Source organism: Lissotriton vulgaris, chromosome 8, assembly GCF_964263255.1.
Source record: "Lissotriton vulgaris chromosome 8, aLisVul1.2, whole genome shotgun sequence".
Taxonomy (NCBI): Eukaryota; Metazoa; Chordata; class Amphibia; order Caudata; family Salamandridae; genus Lissotriton; species Lissotriton vulgaris.
Window position 1 is genome coordinate 665,062,094 of NC_141696.1, and position 26,436 is coordinate 665,088,529.

General features: G+C 41.9%; 1 protein-coding gene across 2 annotated transcripts in view; it reads left to right on the plus strand.

Annotated features, from left to right (window-relative positions):
• DMD (dystrophin) overlaps positions 1–26,436 on the plus strand; it is a 4,652,165-nt gene that overhangs the window by 1,430,521 nt on the left and 3,195,208 nt on the right. The window lies entirely within an intron of this gene.

Consider the following 26,436-nt stretch of genomic DNA (forward strand, 5'->3'; position numbering starts at 1 on the left):
GTTGTTGGAATCTTCCATGTCCTGCAGATCCGAATCATCGCATTGCTACCACTAAGGCAGTCGCTGATTAATGCTGCTGGTATCTCTACACACACATCTCCGGCTCCTGAGGTGTCAGTGCAACACAGTGCTTCAGACCAAACATCAGCACCCACATGTCAGACAGATGACATAGAAGACGAAGATGCGGGTGATTCTGTCTGTGTATTAAGAAGGAGCCAGTAGCAATCTACTCCACCAAATGCCCTGTTTCAGCTCGGTTCTGCCCTCTGCATCATGCCCTGTAACAACACCTCCCACTGTCCCCTGAAACACTCTGTGACAGTCACCTTGGACTTCTACATGGGCTGTCATATTTTTTTTGCTTACCAATGACACAGCAATCAGACTGTGGACTGTACTGTTCCTCTTGTGATGTACTTGTTAATTCCTAAATGACTCTGGCAGACCCTCCACTGGGCTACAATGTAATGTGGGCTTTGCATGGCCATGTACTTCTCCAGTTCCGACACTCCACCGAATGTGAATATATTATTCAAATTCACACAGATGTGTCATGTCCATTATTGATCAAGTATGAAAGTATGGATGAAGGTAAGGACATTGATTGCACTAAAAGGTACACCCTGGGAAATGAAAGCAATGCGCATGCGGGACCGCAAGTGTCATCATCTGCTATGGTATCCCAGGGGGTGCCAGCCGCATGCAAGACCAAGGTCGGAGGTGCAGATGTCCTTCCGCCTTATGTATTGAGACAAACGAGCTTTCATCCCTAATGTTAGTCTGACTACTGCTTGCATTCTGGAAATGTGATGTGCGTTTCGCGCTGCAATTGAGGCTATGCCTTAGCCTTAGGGTGCACCAATAGTGATACACACACAAAATGCATGAGCCAAGAGCCTGAGCGGTCTTACGCTCCTTGTACAATCCCTTTGTGCGCGGCCGCCCTCCTGGTGCATGCAACATTGCAACATTGTCGATTGCGGGCCATGTGGTGCCGACACTCCAACAGAGAGACACACATCAGTTGGTTTCCTGTCCAACCCAGAAATGAACCACGCTCAGAGCCCAGGGATAATTATTAACACCCCTATGCTGGTCTGGAGTATGCCGTGCCAGCCCACTTGCCTCATGTATAAAGGGGGGGATGACGATGCTAGGGGTCCTAGTTCTTTCCCACTCCTGGAGGTGACATAGCTGCATCCGCCTGGCATATCACAAGACTCAATCATAAAGGGTCCATGCCTTGCGTTGCACAGAGTCGGTGGCACTGGATAAACTGTGGCCAGCACAGGCCTAACGCCACTGGACAGTGACTATCGGTGCACTGAGGTAGGGGCACCATAAGTGCTGAGCAGGTGTGCAGCCTGTGATGAGGCGCCTGGCGGTCTGGACTGGTAAGGATTTGTTTGAGCCCTGCTGGACCACAGTGTAAGTCTGAGCCAGCGGGCAGCGCGGGCCTACCGCCATGTGGCATTGCCTCGTGGTTCACAGAGTAAGTGGCACCTAAAGAGCTGAGCAGGTGTGCAGCCTGCGATAATGCCATGTGCATTGATATGATCTCTGCCATTGCAAAATCAAGACCCAGAATCACTTGTGTGACCTGGTGGCCCGTGGTGCAGGCTGCATGATGTCGAGGCTGCCAGGGTGATGGGCCTCGGGCTTGGAGCATGCACCGGCACGTGGTGGGCACTCTTGGACACACGCAGGTGGCGGAAGGTGAGCAGTGAGGCCTGGTTGCTCAGGGGCGGGCAATCACCTCTGGGCGGTGAGAGGGGCTGGGGTGCAGCAGCATGTGTATGCAGGATCGGGCAAGCGATAATGGCATGTGCAATGATATAAACTCTGCCATTCATAAATCTGGACTCTGTTTCAGATAAGTGACCTGGTAGACTGTAGTGTATACCGGCACGTAGTTGGAGACACACTGGTGGCAGCAGGTGAGCAGTGAGGCCTAGCTATGCAGTGTCGGCACTCTCTCTCCCTCTCCCTCTCTTCCTTTCACTGTCGCTCCCTCTCTTTCCCTCACTTTCTCTCTCTCTCTTTCTCTCTCTTTCTCGTTCTTTCTCTCTCACTCTCGCTCTCTCTCTCCCTCCCTCTCCCTCTCTTCCTTTCAGTCTCTCTCTCTCTCCCTTTCTTGCTCTTTCTCTTTCTCTCTCTCTCTGTCTTTCTCTCTCTCTCTCTCTTTCTCTGTCCTTTGATAAGCGCATGACACACCTTCTTATCTTGAATTTTGGCTTGCAGGCCGTGACTCACAGATTGTCCAGAGAAGACCCGCTATGACTCTTCCAAATAGTTGTTTTGAGTTTAATTTGAATAAACGAAATTTTGGGGAAATTCAAAGAGGAATGAATGATTCTCCTGTTTCTGACCACACATGAATGTTAATTGTTGTAATTGTGCGACATCAGGCGTATTGTTTTGTTCAGGATTTCGTAAAGTTGATGTAAAATATCTTTGTCCGGGGGTTGTGTGCCCAGGGTAGGGCCCGGGGTGGTGGTCTGGGGGGTGGCGTGGGTTTTGTGGCCCACTTGGATGTTCGAGCTGCATGATCAGTGGCTCCATGGCATCTGTTGTTCTTCTAGTGTGGCTGTGGGCTAGGCTCCCATGTCTGGTGCAGGTTATCATCCGACTTAATACCAGGAAAGAGCTGGTGTTAATTTGTTGCTGCTAACGCGTCTTTTTGCATGTTTTGGGATCTTATCGCCAATCCGGCTGTTCGTTGAGAATGTTGCAAAGTGGTGTTTTCGCAGCTTTTTGCACGGGAACACCTACTCTGCATCTCATTAGCATTAGTTGCCGGTGTCATCCATGGTGATGTTTTTTGCGGCTGCTTCTGCGGGAAAACTGGTGATGTCGGCAGTTTGCACCAGCTTGTGAATAGGGCAATAAATCAATCGCCACTCTGGCTGTGATAAAGTGCCCCTAACTTGGCGATAAGTCCTTGAGAATATGCCCCAAGTTGTGAACAAGTGCCAGTGAGTAACATGTTTGTCTACATGGGATACTGTTAGGGAGTTGATGTAGCGCAGATCGACTTCGCACAACACAGCTTTAGAATCCTGTTTTCTGTCAGTCATGCTAATAGGTGCATAACCGTATTATCATCACTAAAATATCATTGGGCACAGATATTGTGGCAAAAATATTGTGATATCGGGAGTAATTTTTTCCAAAATATTTAATATTTTTTAATATACTTATATGTGGTATTGTTATATATACTGTTTTGTTATGTGTTATTACTTTTTGTGATATGTTATTATTTTGATGTACTTTATGTTTTATTATTTTAGGATAGTTTTGATTTGCTTTGTTAAGATTTAAAGAATATTTTATGATTTCATTTGAATGTATTTATTTACTGTCAATTTGTTAAAGTTTATAGGACAGTAGGTTGGGAAGTCTCTTAATACATAGGTTAATAGTTATAAAAAATGATTTTATACACTTTATTTGTTAATGTAATTAGTTATGTAAATGAATCACTTAAAATTATTTGACAGATCATTTTCTAGCACTAATAATTAGTTATTTTAGCGGCTGATTGTTTTATTAGATAATTAATTATGTAAATTAAATCCTTGTTTTAAACTGATATGCATCAAACATGCTATATTTTGATGTTTTTTTTAATAATACATTTTATAGTAGCTGTTGTAATTATTGTTTACTATTAAATTGTTTCTCGTATTTGTTAATTTCACTCTGTGATTAATATATATATATATCAACGAGCAAATGTAATTACTTTCAGCAAAAACTTCTCAGAAGAGAAAAACGCCGCACACTACTTCATTAGTTGAATTATTGGTTTATTTTCTGTAGGTTATAAACAAATAATTCAACTAATGAAGTAGTGTGCGGAGCTTTTCTCTTCTGAGAAGTTTTTGCTGAAAATATATATATATATATATATATATATATATATATATATATATATATATATATATATATATATATATATATATATATATATATATATATATATATATATATATATATATATATATATATATATATATATATATATATATATATATATATATATATATATATATATATATATATATATATATATATATATATATATATATATATATATATATATTACCTACTGGCGTTAGCCAGTAGGTATATGTAGTTAGGATTGGCTACCATAGGAAATTCCGAACATTCTATTGGGAATAACTTTGGCGCCGATTGAGGGATCTGCCTGTAATTTTCCTTAAAATGGTCTTGCTGCGCTCCGCTCCTTCCCTGAAATTTTCGGGGGGATTCGTGAAGTGGGGGCTGAGAAAAAAGGGGGTTCCCAAAACGTGTTTTCCCCATGTTAATTTCCATAGGACCGTCCGACAAGTTTACAGCCCGAACCGCTGAATGGAATTACGCCAAACTTGGCAAAATTGTAGGGACTGGTACGCAGATGTGCCTTTGCTATGTTTGGTGAAAATTGCTCCATTGGTTTTTATGAAAATTAGGTTCAAAAGCACATATATATCTATATGAGCTTACGGGTCCGCGCACTGTACGCGTACTGAACGCGTACCGTACGCGAACGTGCACGTACCCTTACGTGCGCGAGCGCGATCCTGATTGGCTGGCAGTCGACTGTCAACATTCCAAACTGTCCAAACCAGGAAGAGTTGGCCACCATCCTGTTTCTCAGGAGAACTGAGGCACAAGAGAGCCCAAAACAAGAGTGGAAAACACGAAAAGGGGGCAGGGTAGAGAACCCCCAACGCCCTAGCCCTTCTCAGGGGGTCTCACTATATAGGAGCAATGTCAATGGTTTTTTAAATGCTAATTCTTAACTATATAAGGCCTGAAACCTATGGTTTTTTCAGTGAATATATATATATATATATATATATCCACACAGTCCAGGATCCCAATTTGGAATGGCCACAACAGAAGTTTGTTAAAACGCTCTTTTATTGCCTCACGCTGGTGAACAAAAGACAGCAAAACACTTTCAAGTCTTGTATCGCCAAACGCGTTTCGAGAGACATGGTGCTCTCTTCATCAGTGGCTGGTTGGATTAAAACAAAGTTGCTGCATTTTCAAATTTAATTAGTCAACACCTGCCCCTCACTGGGCGTGGCCGCACTCGGCTTTCTGGGTGTTGTAGTGTCACTCTGTATTGAATCCCAATGGATGCGCACTTCGTACCTTTCTATGCAGTTTAAATCCCATGTGGGTAGAGGTGAAGCACTGCTTTCATTCACCCTGCTTTGCTGGTGCAACGGAGCGCGGGTTCACGCTCACACCTGGATAGAGACGCTCCCCCTTCTGCCTTAAATCACTGACACCAGGTAGGTGCCTGCAAAGGGTCGTATATATACGATGGGCCATATCCGCGACCAGGAAGGGCCGCTGAAAATCCACACAGTCCAGGATCCCAATTTGGAATGGCCACAACAGAAGTTTGTTAAAACGCTCTTTTATTGCCTCACGCTGGTGAACAAAAGACAGCAAAACACTTTCAAGTCTTGTATCGCCAAACGCGTTTCGAGAGTCATGGTGCTCTCTTCATCAGCGGCTGGTTGGATTAAAACAAAGTTGCTGCATTTTCAAATTTAATTAGTCAACACCTGCCCCTCACTGGGCGTGGCCGCACTCGGCTTTCTGGGTGTTGTAGTGTCACTCTGTATTGAATCCCAATTGAATGAGCGTGAACCCGCGCTCCGTTGCACCAGCAAAGCAGGGTGAATGAAAGCAGTGCTTCACCTCTACCCACATGGGATTTAAACTGCATAGAAAGGTACGAAGTGCGCATCCATTGGGATTCAATACAGAGTGACACTACAACACCCAGAAAGCCGAGTGCGGCCACGCCCAGTGAGGGGCAGGTGTTGACTAATTAAATTTGAAAATGCAGCAACTTTGTTTTAATCCAACCAGCCACTGATGAAGAGAGCACCATGACTCTCGAAACGCGTTTGGCGATACAAGACTTGAAAGTGTTTTGCTGTCTTTTGTTCACCAGCGTGAGGCAATAAAAGAGCGTTTTAACAAACTTCTGTTGTGGCCATTCCAAATTGGGATCCTGGACTGTGTGGATTTTCAGCGGCCCTTCCTGGTCGCGGATATGGCCCATCGTATATATACGACCCTTTGCAGGCACCTACCTGGTGTCAGTGATTTAAGGCAGAAGGGGGAACGTCTCTATCCAGGTGTGAGCGTGAACCCGCGCTCCGTTGCACCAGCAAAGCAGGGTGAATGAAAGCAGGGCTTCACCTCTACCCACATGGGATTTAAACTGCATAGAAAGGTACGAAGTGCGCATCCATTGGGATTCAATACAGAGTGACACTACAACACCCAGAAAGCCGAGTGCGGCCACGCCCAGTGAGGGGCAGGTGTTGACTAATTAAATTTGAAAATGCAGCAACTTTGTTTTAATCCAACCAGCCACTGATGAAGAGAGCACCATGACTCTCGAAACGCGTTTGGCGATACAAGACTTGAAAGTGTTTTGCTGTCTTTTGTTCACCAGCGTGAGGCAATAAAAGAGCGTTTTAACAAACTTCTGTTGTGGCCATTCCAAATTGGGATCCTGGACTGTGTGGATTTTCAGCGGCCCTTCCTGGTCGCGGATATGGCCCATCGTATATATACGACCCTTTGCAGGCACCTACCTGGTGTCAGTGATTTAAGGCAGAAGGGGGAGCGTCTCTATCCAGGTGTGAGCGTGAACCCGCGCTCCGTTGCACCAGCAAAGCAGGGTGAATGAAAGCAGTGCTTCACCTCTACCCACATGGGATTTAAACTGCATAGAAAGGTACGAAGTGCGCATCCATTGGGATTCAATACAGAGTGACACTACAACACCCAGAAAGCCGAGTGCGGCCACGCCCAGTGAGGGGCAGGTGTTGACTAATTAAATTTGAAAATGCAGCAACTTTGTTTTAATCCAACCAGCCACTGATGAAGAGAGCACCATGACTCTCGAAACGCGTTTGGCGATACAAGACTTGAAAGTGTTTTGCTGTCTTTTGTTCACCAGCGTGAGGCAATAAAAGAGCGTTTTAACAAACTTCTGTTGTGGCCATTCCAAATTGGGATCCTGGACTGTGTGGATTTTCAGCGGCCCTTCCTGGTCGCGGATATGGCCCATCGTATATATACGACCCTTTGCAGGCACCTACCTGGTGTCAGTGATTTAAGGCAGAAGGGGGAGCGTCTCTATCCAGGTGTGAGCGTGAACCCGCGCTCCGTTGCACCAGCAAAGCAGGGTGAATGAAAGCAGTGCTTCACCTCTACCCACATGGGATTTAAACTGCATAGAAAGGTACGAAGTGCGCATCCATTGGGATTCAATACAGAGTGACACTACAACACCCAGAAAGCCGAGTGCGGCCACGCCCAGTGAGGGGCAGGTGTTGACTAATTAAATTTGAAAATGCAGCAACTTTGTTTTAATCCAACCAGCCACTGATGAAGAGAGCACCATGACTCTCGAAACGCGTTTGGCGATACAAGACTTGAAAGTGTTTTGCTGTCTTTTGTTCACCAGCGTGAGGCAATAAAAGAGCGTTTTAACAAACTTCTGTTGTGGCCATTCCAAATTGGGATCCTGGACTGTGTGGATTTTCAGCGGCCCTTCCTGGTCGCGGATATGGCCCATCGTATATATACGACCCTTTGCAGGCACCTACCTGGTGTCAGTGATTTAAGGCAGAAGGGGGAGCGTCTCTATCCAGGTGTGAGCGTGAACCCGCGCTCCGTTGCACCAGCAAAGCAGGGTGAATGAAAGCAGTGCTTCACCTCTACCCACATGGGATTTAAACTGCATAGAAAGGTACGAAGTGCGCATCCATTGGGATTCAATACAGAGTGACACTACAACACCCAGAAAGCCGAGTGCGGCCACGCCCAGTGAGGGGCAGGTGTTGACTAATTAAATTTGAAAATGCAGCAACTTTGTTTTAATCCAACCAGCCACTGATGAAGAGAGCACCATGACTCTCGAAACGCGTTTGGCGATACAAGACTTGAAAGTGTTTTGCTGTCTTTTGTTCACCAGCGTGAGGCAATAAAAGAGCGTTTTAACAAACTTCTGTTGTGGCCATTCCAAATTGGGATCCTGGACTGTGTGGATTTTCAGCGGCCCTTCCTGGTCGCGGATATGGCCCATCGTATATATACGACCCTTTGCAGGCACCTACCTGGTGTCAGTGATTTAAGGCAGAAGGGGGAGCGTCTCTATCCAGGTGTGAGCGTGAACCCGCGCTCCGTTGCACCAGCAAAGCAGGGTGAATGAAAGCAGTGCTTCACCTCTACCCACATGGGATTTAAACTGCATAGAAAGGTACGAAGTGCGCATCCATTGGGATTCAATACAGAGTGACACTACAACACCCAGAAAGCCGAGTGCGGCCACGCCCAGTGAGGGGCAGGTGTTGACTAATTAAATTTGAAAATGCAGCAACTTTGTTTTAATCCAACCAGCCACTGATGAAGAGAGCACCATGACTCTCGAAACGCGTTTGGCGATACAAGACTTGAAAGTGTTTTGCTGTCTTTTGTTCACCAGCGTGAGGCAATAAAAGAGCGTTTTAACAAACTTCTGTTGTGGCCATTCCAAATTGGGATCCTGGACTGTGTGGATTTTCAGCGGCCCTTCCTGGTCGCGGATATGGCCCATCGTATATATACGACCCTTTGCAGGCACCTACCTGGTGTCAGTGATTTAAGGCAGAAGGGGGAGCGTCTCTATCCAGGTGTGAGCGTGAACCCACGCTCCGTTGCACCAGCAAAGCAGGGTGAATGAAAGCAGTGCTTCACCTCTACCCACATGGGATTTAAACTGCATAGAAAGGTACGAAGTGCGCATCCATTGGGATTCAATACAGAGTGACACTACAACACCCAGAAAGCCGAGTGCGGCCACGCCCAGTGAGGGGCAGGTGTTGACTAATTAAATTTGAAAATGCAGCAACTTTGTTTTAATCCAACCAGCCACTGATGAAGAGAGCACCATGACTCTCGAAACGCGTTTGGCGATACAAGACTTGAAAGTGTTTTGCTGTCTTTTGTTCACCAGCGTGAGGCAATAAAAGAGCGTTTTAACAAACTTCTGTTGTGGCCATTCCAAATTGGGATCCTGGACTGTGTGGATATATATATATATATATATATATATATATATATATATATATATATATATATATATATATATATATATATATATATATATATATATATATATATATATATATATATATATATATATATATGTATATATATATATATATATATATATATATATATATATATATATATATATATATATATATATCACATATATATAGTTTTGTATAGTTGGTGAAAATCCCTCCAGTAATTGTTGAGAAAATCGACTTTTTTCAAATTTTATATCCATGGGAGGGACACGATGCGCGCCCGTGCGCGCACCGTCCTTGCACGTGCGCGGACCTTAGCGTGCGCAAGCTGCATGCTGATTGGCTGCCAATGTCTGTCAACACTCCAAAACAGAAATTGTTGGCAGCCATCTTGTGCCTCGGTAGACTGAGGCACAGGAAAGCAGAAAAACAAACGTGTAGAACTCAAAAAGGGGGCAGTGTAGAAGTACCCTGACCCCCTAGGCCTGCTCAGGGGGTCCCACAAGGACAAAAAATGTTTTTTCAAAAAAAAAAGATTTCAAATTTTTTGGGGGGGGGGCTGGGGGGTCCTTGTGGGACCCCCCTGAGCAGGCCTAGGGGGTCAGGGTGCTTTACCCTGCCCCATTTGTGTGTTTTGCACCTTTGTTTCACTGCTTTCTTGTGCCTTGGTTCTACTGAGTCACAAGATGACTGCCAACACTTCCTAGTTTGGAGTGTTGACAGACAGTGGCAGCCAATCAGCATGCCTTTCACAGGAAAGCAGCATGCTCATTGGCTGTCAGCACTTCTAACCAGGAAGTGTTGGCATTCCTCTTGGACTAGGTAGACAGGGGCACAAAAGAAGCAGAAAAACAAACGTGTAGAACGCAAAAAGGGGGCAGGGTAGAAACACCCTGACCCCCTAGGGCTGCTCAGGTGGTCCCAGAAGGATATTTACATATTTAAACATTATCCGCTAATAGAATTAGCATTTAGAAAACCTTTGAAATTTATTGAAAAAAACTATAGGTTTCACGCCTGACATAGTTAGGAATTAGCATTTAAAAAGTGGTCCCAGAAGGATATTAACATATTTAAACGTTATCCGCTAATAGAATTAGCATTTTAAAAACCTTGCAAATTCACTTAAAAAAACATAGGTTTCAGGTCATATATAGTTAGGAATTAGCATTTTAAAAAAAACCTTGAAAATTCACTTAAAAAACCATAGGTTTCAGGTCATATATAGTTAGGAGTTAATATTTAAAAAAACCTTTGTTTCTTACTCTCAAGCTGGGGCTATGCCACAGTGCATGTTCTCTCTTCACTTTCATATTCATGTTTCTTTCAGGCAGTGTGTGCTTCTGTCTGAATTCAAAGCAATAGTGCAAGATAAACTGTAACGCTCTGCACTGGTTTAAGTTATATATTTTTTGCTTTCAATCCTTTTTGCATTCATTGTTATTCTTTGAGTATTTTACTATTCTTTGAGTGTTTGATTAATTTGTTATATTTGCCACGAATTGATGATTTACAATGTTTTATGCTATGCATTTTATATAATGCAACGTTTATACTTCTTCACACACTCAAGAACCGTAGACATGGTAAGTATAGGTGGGGGCCCTAGAAGTGATAGAATGGAGAGATGCAAGTATGCCCCCCAAAAATGTTCAATCCCTTCCTTTCTTCAACTGATTCAGACTCATTACTTGCACATCATTTATCTTACGCTACAACATCTGATAAGGTGGAATGCTCACTGAACCAAGATGTACCCAGTGTTTACATTCAGGAGCAGACTTCTTCAACATGGCATATTCCCATAATTTACATATTTTGGCAACAGATTGCAAAAATCATCATTCAAGTAACGGAAAGACTCATTGAGCTGTTAACCAAGATGGCTTGACTGTTTCTCCTAGAGGATTTAGGAGGTTCCTGAGGGGACGGCAGGCTTGTCAACATGTTGAAAATTGTAGCCAAAAGGGATATTGTGCACAAATGGAAATCTTCTCATTCCTCCACACGGTCAGAGTGGAGAGCAGCAATGGACTGGCATGCAAAACTAAGGGAACCTACATATATGCTAGAGACTTAGCCTCGAAATGTTGGAAGATCCAGGGCAAATGGTGGGGATACTAGGGTCTGAAGAATCTATAGGTTAATATAATCTAATATGACGAGGGTTGAGATAGCTCATGTCACAGACGATGTAAAACGGATGTGTCTCTATCATTCTATCTTAAAATCTATGTAATAAAATCAATAAAATATGGTTATAAAAAGTATGGAATCAATGAATGGCTTTGATCAGGAGGGTCTACTTTTGGGATTATTTTTATGAATTGTAAATTTGCATTGCATTACATTTGTTTATTGCTTTCAATAAAAAATCATAGGAACTGTTTTATACATCTAACCACATAAAAAACAATTTAAAGCTATAATACACCTAATATCACAAGCATACGATAAATTGATATTTTCTTCAGCCTGCTGGTTCGCCTTAGCCAATAAATTGTGTTTAATTTATAAAAATCCCTGACCTTCAGATGCATGAGAGTGTAATAAAATATTCTCCCTGGGCTCCTTGACTTCCCACAGTTTCTGTATTCCCTCTTGATCCCCTTCAATGGAAATTGTCATATCGTGTGCACAGGAAATGTCACTGTGTTTGTTTGAAGCAAATATCCAGATATAAAGAAGAGAACCAATATGTTGAAAATTTCAGTTTAAAAAAATGATAGTGTGGAATTTCTTATAACCAGTCATTCTTTCAAAGATGCTTCTTTTTTCATGAAGATTTCAAAGAAAGGTTTATCTGTTAGTCCAAATTCACTCAATTAGGTAAGCTACCTTTATTCAAGAAAAAACACCAATTGGATACTAGTATGTAAACTGGCTTACCTGACACTTGCCTCCAATCAGGTAACTTTTCATTTAGCATTCATTATACTAATACATCAATTTCAACCTTGCTAATAAACAGGATCTAGTTTTAGTAATATTTAGATCATTATCAGTAGAATGAATTGACTGAGGCGTGGATCAGATAACTGCATAACCCAATCCAATATTTTAATTATTTTATCATTTTGCTGTTATCCTGAAAAACAATGCAGACAATACCTTCCTGTGATATACCTAGGTTTCTGGCCTCATTGGAGTACCTTCAATGCGATAACTAAAGACTTTCAGGGCAAACTCCAACATAGACTCTATGACGCAATGGCACACCTTCCACTTGCATTTAAATCTCATATTAACAACTGTAATCTTAATTTTCATATGTGTGATCTTGATTTGATTTGTATAGGTTATTGCACTAACGCTTTTATTTCTTTATTTTTTTTATTTATTACAGCATGGATAAAAGCAAAGAAAGCACAATATACATTTCATAATAATGCATAAAAACAGTAGTATTCTGGATTAGCATTGAGTGTTTAAAAAATATGCAAAGGTGCATAAAAACTATATTCTAAAGTAATTTATAATCCTTAATACACTTTTACTGCTTAATTGGCCCACTCTAATCTAAAAAAATAGCACGGCAATATCAACAACAATTTAAAGTGCATGTGCAACTAGGAGTGAAAATTTCAAAAATACAAAAGAAAAAATTGCAGAAAATCATTTAAAACCATGCCAGTAGCAACATCAATACAATTATCCAAGAACTCTTTAAATTGCAAGTGCGGCAATCAGCGTCTGTTTTACTGAATAAAGTGCAAAAATTGACTCCCTACTACAGAAGGGTCTTCAAACTTGCTCTTACTCAGCTACTGAATTTTTGCCAGATGGCTCTAAATCTGGCTGTAGCTCCTACACGTTTTGCATTGGCCTCCTTGAATGTATAAGTCCTGCACATATTACTTACCCATTGGTTAATCCTAGGTTGTTTACTAGTTTTCCAATTTTGCAGAACAAGGGACCTAGCAACCGCTATAGAAATTATTACAAAATACTGTTGATATTTTGTAAAACATTGGTCCTCTGGTGATGCCCCAAATAATACCAGCCTGGATGATGGGTCAATAGTTTGACAGAAATTGAGAAATCACAATAAAAACATCCTTCCAAAATTACTGCAATTTAATGCATTCATAAAATGTGTGTACCCATCCTCCTTCATCCTGTTTACTACATTTAAAACATTCATTCCGACTAGTAGTAAACATCTTATGCAATCTTAGAGGAGTATAATATGCTAGCCATCTGTATAAAAAAGTTGCACTAATGCTTTGAAATGCTTTGGAGGTCAGTAAGGTGGGATCCCAGTGCCATCTGTGTAGGTTCATTAGTAGAATAGAGTATATACGTATGGGAACTGCGATCTTGAGGGCAGTGGGGTGGGATTGGTGAGTGTGGAGGCAGGGGTAGAGAAAAGACATGACTAAAAATAAAATTCTGTAAGTCTTCTGTTGGCCTTTCACCAACAGATAACTGCATATAACACATAACTCCGGTAGGTTCACTAGGATTAGTGATGTATTTATGGTGCAAGGAGGTCCCACTCTGAGACAAAAAACACATCGAATATTCATACCAATGTATTACATATAGTATAAGGTAGGCAGATACAAAATGAGCAAAATTATTTAGCGGAAAATTTAATATGTTTTACAAAGCATAGTTACTCATCTGTGTTGCATGAAAGGGAGAGAGCAGGACAGTGTTCTGTCTACTAAGATATGGCACTGCGGCTGTCTTCCCTAGAGCTGAAGCACTTTCTGGCTGTCTAGCACCATGCACATAACTTTTCTCACTTTCTAAGTTTGTAAGTTTGTAAGTTTTCTATACAGTGCAGTGCACATCCAAAGTTGGAAATGTTTGGAGAAAACAACACTTTTCTCCTACTTTACTCTTGCCTCAATGGGGTGTAAATTTAGGTGCAAAGTCATGTCTGTCATTATTTGCAGATTGGGCTTTATATAGACAACCATGGATAGTTGTCTGGAAACTCCCATGTACCCCTCATAGGACCCCCACCTCCTCCCTTGACACAAAGTAGGACAGACCAGTGCAGAGCATTACGTTGTGTTACTTTAGAACTACCCTCCAGTGCACAAGTTTGGTGCTGGAAAGTAAATCCCACATTAACATTTAGTGCCACTTTGCGCCACTTTTGGTGATTTTTTACCTGTGCAACTGTTGATAAGTTAGCCCTTCTATGTTCAAGGTTAAGGAAGTGGCTTAAAACATATATATAGTTTCATGGTACCCAATAAGACTGTAACTAGTTCAAATCTTTTTAATGAGTTTCTGTTACAAAGATGCGCTCCAGAGCGCAACTCTTCTTACACTACCTCTCAAAACTAATACATATTTGTAACCATAACGCTTCAATTGAATAGATAAATTAAAGCCTATTCCAGCTCTTTCCTTTCAGGAAGAATGCACCTTGGACAGAAGGCTTGCTTGTTCTTTAGATATCTATACCTGTTCTCCCTTCACAGCACACAAGCCCCTTCTCAATCCCTTTCACCCTGATACACAGAAAAGTCTACATAAACCAGGCCAGAAGTTCTTTTTTTTGTTGCAAAAATTATAGAAATGGAAAATGCTTGGGAACCTTGTTCTCAATAGGTCCTCTCCCTAATTATATATATAAAAAATCATAATTGTAAACTTTAAGGAAATTTGGTTATCTTTTATATGCACATCTGCTTATACCTTATTTCTATCTTTTTTAATTTTAAAGTCAGTTTTACAACTCTACACATTCCTGAAATAAGACTTCATGCATGTAGCACATACTGGTAACTCAAATCCAAATACTAATATTCTTGCAACCCACAACTAGTTTTCCAAATTTGTTACACCAGCAATATCTGTTTTAGTCATGTACTGATCTTTGGTCTGACTTGTACTTTTAGCATGCACTTTTAAAAGGGTGCCGAACTGAAATGTTGATTTTCTCATAGAAACCCCCCAAAAAAGTAAATACATTGAACCTAAATACATTTTTGGGAGGCAGAACTTTGTGATTGGAGATGTATCAAATGTTTAGATCACACACATGTGTAGGGGACACAAACAATTGAGTGTGTGGCAGTGGTGGCCATGTACGTGCACTTAACATGGGCAACTTCAGGGAAGCCAATCGTTATTCTAGTGGATATACTTAGGTCATTGTCAGAACATGTATGCATGCACAGTCATGCGTGGTTCCAAGGTATAAAACAGCACTTAACAATTTTCACATTGAAGTTAACTTATCGAAACAGGATGGCCAACAGGATTAGGGCGTTGAGGGGTAAGTGAGGAGGGATTTGCTTTAGGATCATGGTAGGTCTACCACATTTGAGATTACGGAGGCAGGTGTTGCTGGAGGATTAAGGAGTTTTAGTTCATTTTTGTTCATTTTTGAAGAAGTGAGACTAGACTGCTCTTAGGTAAGGTGGGATGGAATTCCAGATTCTTAGGGTGGCATTTGAGAAACCTTGTTTCATAGTTCTCGACTTTTTGAAGGTGAAGTTTCAAACCTTAGTGATTTAGAACTTGTGAGGAGCTGCAACCTCCTGAGACAGTTAGTTCATTAGGAAAGGTACATTGGTGCACCAGTGTAGAGAGAACTATGGATGATGGCAGCAAGTTTGAAGATGCATCTTGCTTCAATCTGAAGCCAACAGAGGGAGGTGATTACAGAGATAAAGTGATTGCGTCGTATTGCACCTGAAACAAGGTGTGCAGTGGAGTTAAAGGCTGCTCTTGGCAGGGCAAGATAGATCTTTGGGTTACTCATGAGAAGAGAGTTGATGTAGACAAGTTTTGAGAGTACCAGCAAATGGACTTTTGTTTTGAAGTCATCAGTGTGAATTAGTAGTTTGAGGCTTCTGAGAAGATTGATTTGGAATTGAGCAGTCTTTGCAGTACCGTATGTGCTTGTAGTTTGAAGCAGCAGGTAAGAGACAAGTAAGTTTGAGACAGAAATCAGAGCCTTCTCCTGTGAACTATAGTGCGGAGAAAAGAGAAGGAGGAACTCTGACTTTTGGAAGCTGAGTTTGAAGTTGACTGATAGGAGGTCTAAGAGGATGGAATGTAGGTTGGATAAGTCCCCTGAAGATGAGATTTTTAGGTGTAGTTGAGTGTCAGTGGCATGGTGATAGAAAGAGGTGCCTTCATTTTGAAGGAGGGCGCACAGGGATTTAGTGTAGAGTTTTATTAGTTTGGTAGAGAGACTAGAGCCTTGGGGTATTACTTTGCAGACAGGCTTTGGATCAGAGAGACAGTTGGAGAGTTTGACCTGCAGAGAGCTGTTGGCAGATAGGATTTTAACCACTTCACTACAGTGCGTTTGAGACCCATATGTTCCACCACGGTTTTTAGGAGTTTTACAGAGGTTTACAGTGCCTTTGTAAACCATACATTCCTCAGGGTTTTCGTAGGGCAGACTATTTACCTTTGTGGAAGGCTGAGGATAGGTCTACGAGAACGAGAAAGCAAAAGACACACAGATGATGGAAGGAATGAAGAGCAAAACAAACATTCACTCCCCAGTCAAGAAATCTGGTTGAAATCCTTTGTTCTTTTGCTCACCATGCCACCCCAGTTTAAACCCAGTCATATGCAAATCAGTCTTGACCCTGTTCCTCCTGGGAGCAGTCCCCCCCAACTGTCAAGCCAGGTCCTCCCTGGACCGGAAAAATGCTTCATGGGACCGGTTTTGTCGCATTTCAATACAGCGCATCAGAAACAAAGTATTTAGCTCTGGTTCTTTGATGAACACTAAAAGTGTCTGGGGAGCGATTTCCAAAACAGTGACATAATATTAGCTGGGGCTAGCAAGTTGAGGAGAAGTTGTGAGCAGCATCAGGAGAAGGCTGCACTGCCACATGCATGGAAAAAAGACTCTAGCGCCCGTGAAGCAAGCAAAACACCGGGGGCCATTTCAGATTGTTGCGAGGCTGCAGTGTCAGCGCCTGTATGCATGGAAAAAAAAGAGCTTCATCACCCCTAAAAACAAACTTAACCGGCGGCCATCTTAACTTGTTGGGTTATTGCCCATTATTTCTAAGGGGTTAGGTCATTTTATTGACTTTTGAGAAACTGCATTTACAACATGCCCAATTGGACGTAAAAAACACGGAACAACTAGTGGCCATCCTAAGCCTTTGGTTTGCCTATCATCTCTTGATATAAAAGTTATGAGTTTCACAGCGTGTGTATTGTGCAACAGGTGCCAAAGTCAATCACAGTTTTACAATTCGGACATAAAATTACAGTATACATTCTGCGGCACAACAAATATATTTGGATGGAATGTGCATCAATTTATTAAAAAAATCCAAATGTAAAAATAAGAAGGTGACTGGCACACCTCTTCTGGCTTGTTACGGTGCTCAGGAGTCTTGTGTAAATTTAGTGTTAGCTACACATATGACAACATCGTGACAGGCACACCACTTCTGGCCTGTTATTATAGTGCTGCTTTTAAAACCTGTTCCATTTGTGTTACACAGTAGCAGGCACACCACTCTACTGATTATTGTAGTCTGCTACATCACCATTTTTTTAAGTATGCCACAATGTTAGCTTTTGTAAAAAGCTCTGCCTCCATTTGGCGTTAAAGGGTTTGCAGAATTTCTTTGTTCACACTTTCTACAGACTGATCTCTGTGATGACAAACATAGGTTTTTTCAAGTTGTCCTTAACAGGGTTGGTTTAGTGGTCATTATGCAGTCTGTGAATCCTCCACTGTCTTTTTTAAAAACACCTGGGGATCAACCAATACCATGGAAACAGTGGTATTATGCCTTTGAGATATTTCTAGGAACTTTGGTGCATCTAGATTCAGGCCAGAGACGACAAGGGATCTATTATTACATTCTTTGGGATTTGAAAGCAGGTCCACTTTTAATCACCTTCCTGATGTTCAAGTAATTGATGAGGAAGACCTTGATTTATATCAGGAATGTTGGACTTTGCCCTTTTTGGCTAAAGTTCCTTAAACTTTTTGCCTTTCTCCTCAACCTTTTTCTGACATGGTGTTGCTGACTTAGATGCTTTGGGCACTTTGCCACTGCTGATTAGTGTAAAAGTGTAAGTGCTCCCTTTATAAAGTGTGGTGGTAATTGGTTGTCCATAATTGTTATGTTTGTCTTACTAGTAAGGTCCCTAGTAAAGTGCACTATGTGTGCCAGGGCTAGTAATACAAATGCTATTAGTGGGCCTGCAGCACTAATTGTTCCACCCACATAAGTAGCCCTAAAAAGAGCTCTAAGACTGCCACTGCAGAGCCTGCACACAGTTTGTTAACCGCCTTGTTGTCCTGACAAGTGCACCCACTTGCCAGGCTTACCCTTCCCTTTTTATGCACATCAGCCACCTCTATACCCTGGGCAGGGTGTAGTGTATGTGAAAGTGAAAGGTAGGACATGTACTGAGGTGTGTACCATGTCCTGACAGTGAAATACTGCCAATTTCATTTTTCACTGTTGCAAAACCATCTTGCACAAATGACAAAATGGGGAATGCTGTGTAATATGTTTCCAGCATATCTTTCCATCTGCATAAGATGGACAGATGGAGTTTACTGTGCCTGAACTCTGAATTTAATAACACATTTTTGTGAAGATGGTTTTTAAATTGTGTGTTTAGAAACCACGCTTTTAGAGGTGGCTGATTTCTTGTCCTAACCATCCTGCGTGCCTCTGCCTGGTTGTGTATTGACTGTCTGGGTTTGGATGTGACAGGGTCTGGTGAGGTGTCCTACCACCAGGGAGGAGTAGGTGAGACAGCATCAGGCTGGTCTACATTTGGTGTGGTGGGAGGAGTAGCTACCTGGATGTGAAGAGGGCTGTGCTGCTGCCACAAAAGGATGGCTCCACCTCCTGCGGAGTGTCTGAGGCCCAGACCCTCTCTACCAAAGGAAGAGGGTGTGCATTGACAGGAAGACACCCAGAACTGGTTTGGACCGGGCTCATAGCCCCCTGAACACAAAGACTTCAAAGGCATTTAGGGGTATAAATGTGAGAGCTGAAACCACTTCACTCAAGACTGAAAAAAGATTGAACCTGCTTCATGATCAAGAGGAACGTCTGCCAAAGGAGAACAGCTGAAGAGACTGAAGAGAAGGACTGCCCTTGCTGTATGTTCTGGGGCTGGCCTGCAGTTTTCTGATTTGACTAAGGAGAGGGTGAGGGACTTTGCTGTGTTCCCCTGCTTGGAAGGACTTTGCTCTGTACTGAAGTAACTTGTCTCCAAGGGCCTGAGGAGAGCTGGCCCCTTGTTGTGGAAACTCAGGAACATAAAAGTTTCCAACCGTGTCTCAGCGACGCTTGGTGAGTTTGCTTATGCATGCCTGAGACTGCTGTGGGGTCTGTGGTACTGCTCATGAGGTGCCCCGTGACTGCATTGCCCCTGCATTGTGAAACATTGTCCACGCTGCTGCATTGCTGTTTGTGGTCGAGCCGTCATCATAACTGAGGCTGTGAGTAAGGATCGCCGCCATCGGCCCAAGCCGCAATGTGCTAAAGGATTTCTTGAAGCTAAGGAAACTGCAAGGTGAAAGGGATCATGATCGTTGTTTGCCAAAAGGAATCTGCCCAAGATCGTCAACGAAGGAGAAGGCAGTGCCGCATCCCATCCGGCTACAGCTTCGCCTAGCAACGGAGCTACAGCGTCATTGGGACCGCCCAGCAGGACGTCTGACGAGCCGGCAGAGAGAGAGAGCGAGGTAGCGCACCCCTCAGGTAAGGCTTGGACTCCACTCAGGAGTCGCAAGCGTTTTTGGCCTGGGGAGACCTGCAGAAGGAGTACAGGAGTGCTCCGATCTCCCCCGCTGCACCGTGTTAGACAAACTGAGTCCCCGAGCGGCCCGTACCTGCCCAGCAGTACCGGGACCGTCCTTTTAAGTTTACGACCATTGTTTCTGTTGTTGGGGCCTGGTGAAGCCCGAGCTCACCGCGCAGATTGGCTTATAGCATTATCTTTACACTGAGAACTGCATTATTCCTTACACAAAGAACTGCACTATTCTTATACTAAGAACCGCATTATTCTTGGATTAAGAACTTCATTATTCTTGCCTTACGAACCGCATTTTTCTTGCATTTACGAACTGCATTATTCCTACGTTATAAACTGCATTAGTACTCGCATTAAGGACTATCTTATTACTACATTATGAACTGCATTACAAACTGCATAACATTGCTTTAGGACTGCATTAGAACATTGTGAACTGTTCATTAATGCAGCAAGAACCTACAAGTGATTGTTGGCCCAATAACCGGCAAAGTGAAATATTACGTATACGCATATGTTGGATTTCTATTGTTTGGTCTCATCGTATTTCTTTTGATAACGATACCGCTATTTTTATAAAAATCAGTGTGGTGTCCATTTGTGGTGTTATCACTGTGTTACTAGGAGGGTGGTTGCAAATACTTTACACATTGCCTTTGAGATAAGCCTGGCTGCTCGTGCCAAGCTACCGGAGGGTGAGCATGGGTTATCTAAGAGTGTGTCCCTCCTTTCCCTAACTAGAAGCAAAGATCTCTAATTGGACTAAGGTACCTACCTCAGCCAACTAGAGACCCACAGTTCTAACAAGGAGGCTATAAAAAAAACTGGTCCGAAAATGTGATGTTCGACCCAGCCTAGTGGCGTCAAGTCACAAGTTCTTCAAAAGAAAGCAAAATACATCTGAGGACGTTAACATATACATTTCGCTTCTGCGTAAGTTAGGTGCTGAATGCTAATTTGAAACTTTTGAGTAACAGCTTAATCAAGACCAATTTGTTGTCTGATACCATAAGCATTGCGAAAAGAATTCAGACATCCATCATTTCAGCTAAAGAACTTGGAGACAAAATAGCAGACCAAGTTAATGTTATGTGTTCAAGGGATGACAAAGGAAAAATTAACAAAGCTGCATCCCTAATGCTGGGTTCAACTAAACCTGGGCAACAAAGTTCATTTTGTAAACAATCCAATATTTGTTTTAGGTGCAGTAATCCAGTACATAAAAAAGGTGGAAGAGTTTGTATGGCCAAGAAATTTCAATGAAGAGTGTGTGCTAAAATTGGGTATGTTGCAAAAGTGTGCCAGAGTGTGAAGCATAAAGGTACCAAGGTTTCAGCTGTGTGTGACGAATATAAGAATTGTGTTGGTGACCTGATGAGGGAAGTCCAAGATATGGTTTTAGTTGTAGGCGATGAGAAAGTGGAGAGTAGGGACCCAGAACAGTGTGTTGATCCGTATGTTTATGGTCTGGTTGAGGATAAGCAAGTAAATATTTTAGTTGATTCTGCTGCAAGAATCAGAATGATTACTCAGGAGGTGTATCCATAGAATTGGGCTTATTGCATATTATCTCCACCAAATAGATTTCCTGTCTCCTATGAAGGCTGTACAATAGAACTATAGGTTTATTTTTAGAAAACCATGATGTTTAAGGGAAGATGCATCTATTGGAAGATGTACTTGGCTGTCAAGGACTTGAACATACTGGCATGGTTCATCTAGGGATTGTTCAGTATTGGTTCTCTACCAGACACAAAGGAACAAGGAACGGTGAATAGGGACATCTGTGATATTGATAGTTTAGTGAATGAATTTCCAAAAGTGTTTTCTGGTGAAGGGAAGATTAACCAGCTGGGTTCAAACATAGGATCAAAACACAAGAAAATACCATGCCTGTAAAGCTTAAGTTGAGGGGTGTTCCTTTCAGAATGCTGATGCGTTGGAGAAAAACCTGGAAGGATTACGCATGAAAGGTTTTATGGATCTTTTTGAATGCTCACTGTAGCTTCCACCTCTAGTCATAGCCAAGACGAAGAATGGGGATTTGAGGGTGTATGTGGACCTTAGGACCTCAGTAAAGAAATATAGGTGGACTCACACCCACTCCCTAAAATCAGTGAAATGTTGTTAACCATATCTGGAGCAAAAGTTTTCACTGAACTTGATTTAGCTGCAGCTTACCATCAAGTTGAATTGGCACCTGAGTCCCGACATTTGACAGCATTTGTGTCTCCCTGGGGGACATATTAGTACTGTTGAATGCCGTGTGGCCTGACATCGATGGTGTTGGTGTTTCAGAGGTTTATGAATGCTCTACTTAAACGAATTAGCAACATTTCCATCTTCCAAGATATTGTGTGAATTCATACTAATGAACATGAACACATTCTTAGACAGGTCCTAATAGCATTTCACAGAGCTGATGTTCTCCATAAAAGGGAGAAGATTCTTTTCTGAAAGTCTTCAGTGGAGTATAAGGAGCACGTCCACTCAGAGGAGGGTGCCCCTCCTAAACCAGGGTTGGTAGATGCAATTGTGGAGGTACCTCCTTGAAGGGATAACGTTGAAGTTGAATCATTCCTTGGACTCTGTGGGTTTTACTCATGGTTTATATCAGAATTTGCTTCTAGAGTCAGGCCTGTCTCCAACCTGTTGAAAGACACAACAGAATTCCGATGGAGTGCTGAGTGTGCTGCTGTGTTTGCAGACATCAAACAGCGGTTGGCACTGTAAGTATGCTTAAATCATGCAACCATAACCTTAAGTGTTGTTTGACAGTGAATGTGGGCAAGTTTGGGGTATGGGCTGTTTTGATGCAGAAGTCAGGTGAACAATAGCACATGATTGGTTTTGCATCAAGAGTCCTCAGGGAAGCCCAATTCGTTATTCGTTCACAGAGAAAGATCTTTTACGCTTATGGTGGGCCATTTAGAAATTTAAGAGCTATCTCTGAGGCAGGCACTTTCTCTTACAAATGTATCAGAAACCTTTGGTTTCCATTTTGAATGGAACCAACGTCTGAAGCAGCACCCCAAGGTTTCTGAGATTTGCTGTTAGATTACTACAATTTGACGTAGAGGCTATTCTAATATATGGAGGGCGGAATATAAGAGCTGACTACTTTTCAAGAAACTCTATCTTAGGAAAACAGGATGAGGCTGACTATCATGACAATGAGTGTTGTTTGATTGCAGCTATCAAAGTGGAGAGTGCTAGTTCTTTCTCTGAGGTAGTGTGGAAGAACGAATGATATGGTTTTGAAAGATGTGATGGAATTAGTGAGGGATGGTTGACCTCAAGAGAGATCGTTGGATCTGAATATACAACCTTTCTTCAAGGTTTCAGATGAATTGACCATAGATGATGGTTTACTCATGAGAGCTGATAAATTAATACATCCTGTGAATTTAAGACACTTAGAGGCATATTTACAAGATAATGATGCAGCGCAGAACTGCAAGCCATCTTTCTGATCTGTGTCATTAGAAAAGTGCAGGCATGCATTGTATTTGCAACAATACAACGCATCCCTGTGCTTTCTTCTGTGCTGGCACATAATAGGCTGCCTGGTGCTAATGCAGGTATCCTTGCACCATGGTGCAAGGGTGCCTGAGTTGCAAGGGTGATTATTTTTGTGTAGGTAGGGACACCAACCTTTACAAAAACAATGATTGATGGTGTTTTCCTCCTTCTATGTGTGCTGAAGAATGCAGAGCACATAGAAAGAGGTAAAAAGAGGAGAAATAAAGATATTTCTCCTCGTTGCTCCACTTTAGCACCTCCCCTGGAGAGACCTTAGGATCTGACACATTCCCAGGTTTATAAAGCCTTGTAAATCTGTGAATTCATCAAAATCCATTGGTGTTGCGTGGGAACACCCAGAGCAACACACATTGACTGCCCCTTTCACATAGATTAATGTGTGAAAGGGGGCCATATGTATAAGGTCATGAAAGGCCATGCAGTGTGGCTAGCACACTGCGCCACCGGAACGTTAAAATAAGTGATGCTCCCGTGGCACAAGGAGCTTGTAAATGTGCCACTTAAAATTGAAGAAAGCTCATGAGGGATATTTAGGTTCGACATTGACAAAACAAATAGTATGCACATCATATTGGCAGCCTCAAATGGATGGTAAAATTGGTCTTTTGGTTAAAGGATGTCCTGTGTGTGCTACTTTTGATTAATCACTCAAAACAGCTACACCACCTTTGTTGCCTATTGAATGCTCATCTGAGCACTGGTAGAAATTGGGAATTGATTTAGGGGGGCATTTTAGTGTACTTCCACTACAGTCACTCATAGTATGCCTTGGTACTTTTGTATTATGACTCGAAAGAGCCCTATTTCGAGTTCATAACTGAACCTAACCCCAAATCGGTGATTGTATTCCTTAAAATCATTTTTATGAATTAAGGTTTTCCTGAATAACTCATTTCAGACAATGGGGTACTGTTTATGTCTGGGGAAGTAGAGCGTTTTTTAAAAGAGAGTTCTATTAAACATATGAAGAGCTCACATTATCAACCCCAGACAAATGGTATCGTGGGGGGCTTTAATCGGGTTCTAGGAAAGTGTGTACGGTGGGCATTGGCCAATAAGTGTGATATCTGTCCTGCTGTGCAAACCATATTGTGGTTCTATAGAACCACTCCACACCCAACTACAGGTGTTTCCCCATTTGTATATCTTAAAGGTAGAACATCTTCCACGCAATTCAGGCCAGCTTGGATGTCAAAACGTTCAAAAGGTCAGTCATGATATGAGAGTCATTATGCCATTAGTCACCACAATGTTGAGGAAGCTTAAAGGAAGCAAAAAGTGTACTATGATTACAAAAACAGTGTTAAGGCGATTCCATTTGTAGTGGGGATTGAGTTCATATTAAGACACAGGGTTTTGTCAAGAAGGGTGACAAGAAATGTTCTGACCCAGTAGTCAGAAACAGTGTGTGGTAAAGCTGTGAGAGTGTTGTGACTCAATTGGTGGAATAAAGCCAAAACAGTTAAAGATCCAGGAAAAATGAATAAAAGATGTACTATAGGTAACAATGTGAAAACAATATCCAAACTCAAGCTGGTTATCTGTCATCGTTGCAGGGCTTGCCAACAGGTAGTCAGGTTGGTTTAAGCCCCCGTGCACAGGATGCTTTATTTCCAGCTGTACCTATGCAGAGGAGTGTTAGGACTTACAAAGTACCATAGATATTGTGTTAGCAATTATTGTGTTTATCATGGGTGTTTGTACCACAGATATCTGGTTAGGATTGTAAAGTATGTATAGTTATACAATTGAAATGCTTTGTTTCTTGTATTTGGTGGTTCAGTTTTGTTTTGTTTTTGTTTTTGTTTAGATATTTGTTTTGGATTTTTTTCTTTTGTTTTGGGTTCTGCTTACAGGAATGTGAGGTTTTATTGCATTGATTATTTTTGTAAAAACAAAAAAGAGGAAAACTCAATGTAGTGTTCACATAGTTTGAGCAACATTGTTATGTACTTTGTATTTTGTGTTTTCATATGTGAAAGCATCTGTGGGATTTTGTCTTCTGTGCTTAAGGTTCCACTCTAGAATGGAGTATTCACCAGATTATTAAGAATGCTGGGAGGAAGTCATTTGGGAGCTGAGTCTTGCCTGGTGCGGTTTAGGGTTATCTACGTCACTTGTATGTTTCAATGAATCTATTTTATTCTTCAACGGAGTTGCCACTTGTTATAATTATGCTCAGAAACATGCCTAATACCAGACACTGCAAAACATGGGAGTTACTGCGAAACATTTTCCTCAAGTTAAAGCTACTCCAAGTGCCATTATTAATAATGATTTAAAGGTTTGGATAATTCAGATCACGGAATGGACTCAGCGGGCACTGGTGTCATAAGTGGCTTTGAATCTAGCAGCCTGCCAGATGTGGGCCTGATACCATTTAACTCTTGCATTAAGCTTACTTTATAATGTATGTCTTTCTTCGTCTCCTGGTCAGCCTTTTACCTGTAATCATTAAGGGTAAATAATCATGTTCTCCTTTATTCTCCTCTCATTTGTTTTTTTCGCTGTTCGATCTTAATAGAGGGCAAAATCTAATTCTCTATATATTTTATGTGTGAACATTTGGTTGATTTTTCATTATCAATTTAGGAAACACTTCAGTTTTGTTTTATGTTGATTTTGTTCCCTATTATGTTATTTCGCATTTTGTCAAGGAAGGTGTTTTCAAGAAACTTGATTTTAATCAGGAAAATCTGAAAGCAGACTCTTCCGTAATGTTAAACTTCCCTGAGGGCTGCAGAATGTGGGCGCACATGCCCGTTGCACCCCGTGACGCTAATTTTGTGAAGAGTCACTCTTTTCCATTGAGGCCTACCGGAGGAATTGTTTTAAATGAAGAGCCATAACAAATATGTTTGGCACTCAGCATGTAACAAATAAAAGGCATTTCACTTATTTGTCTTAATCGAATTGACTCTTGACAAACACTTGACAAAAAGGTGATAGCACTCGATTTCAAACAAAGAAATGTGTTAGCCTTGAGCGGGGAAGAGTTTTCCGAATCCGGCCTCATTACGTCATCTATGTT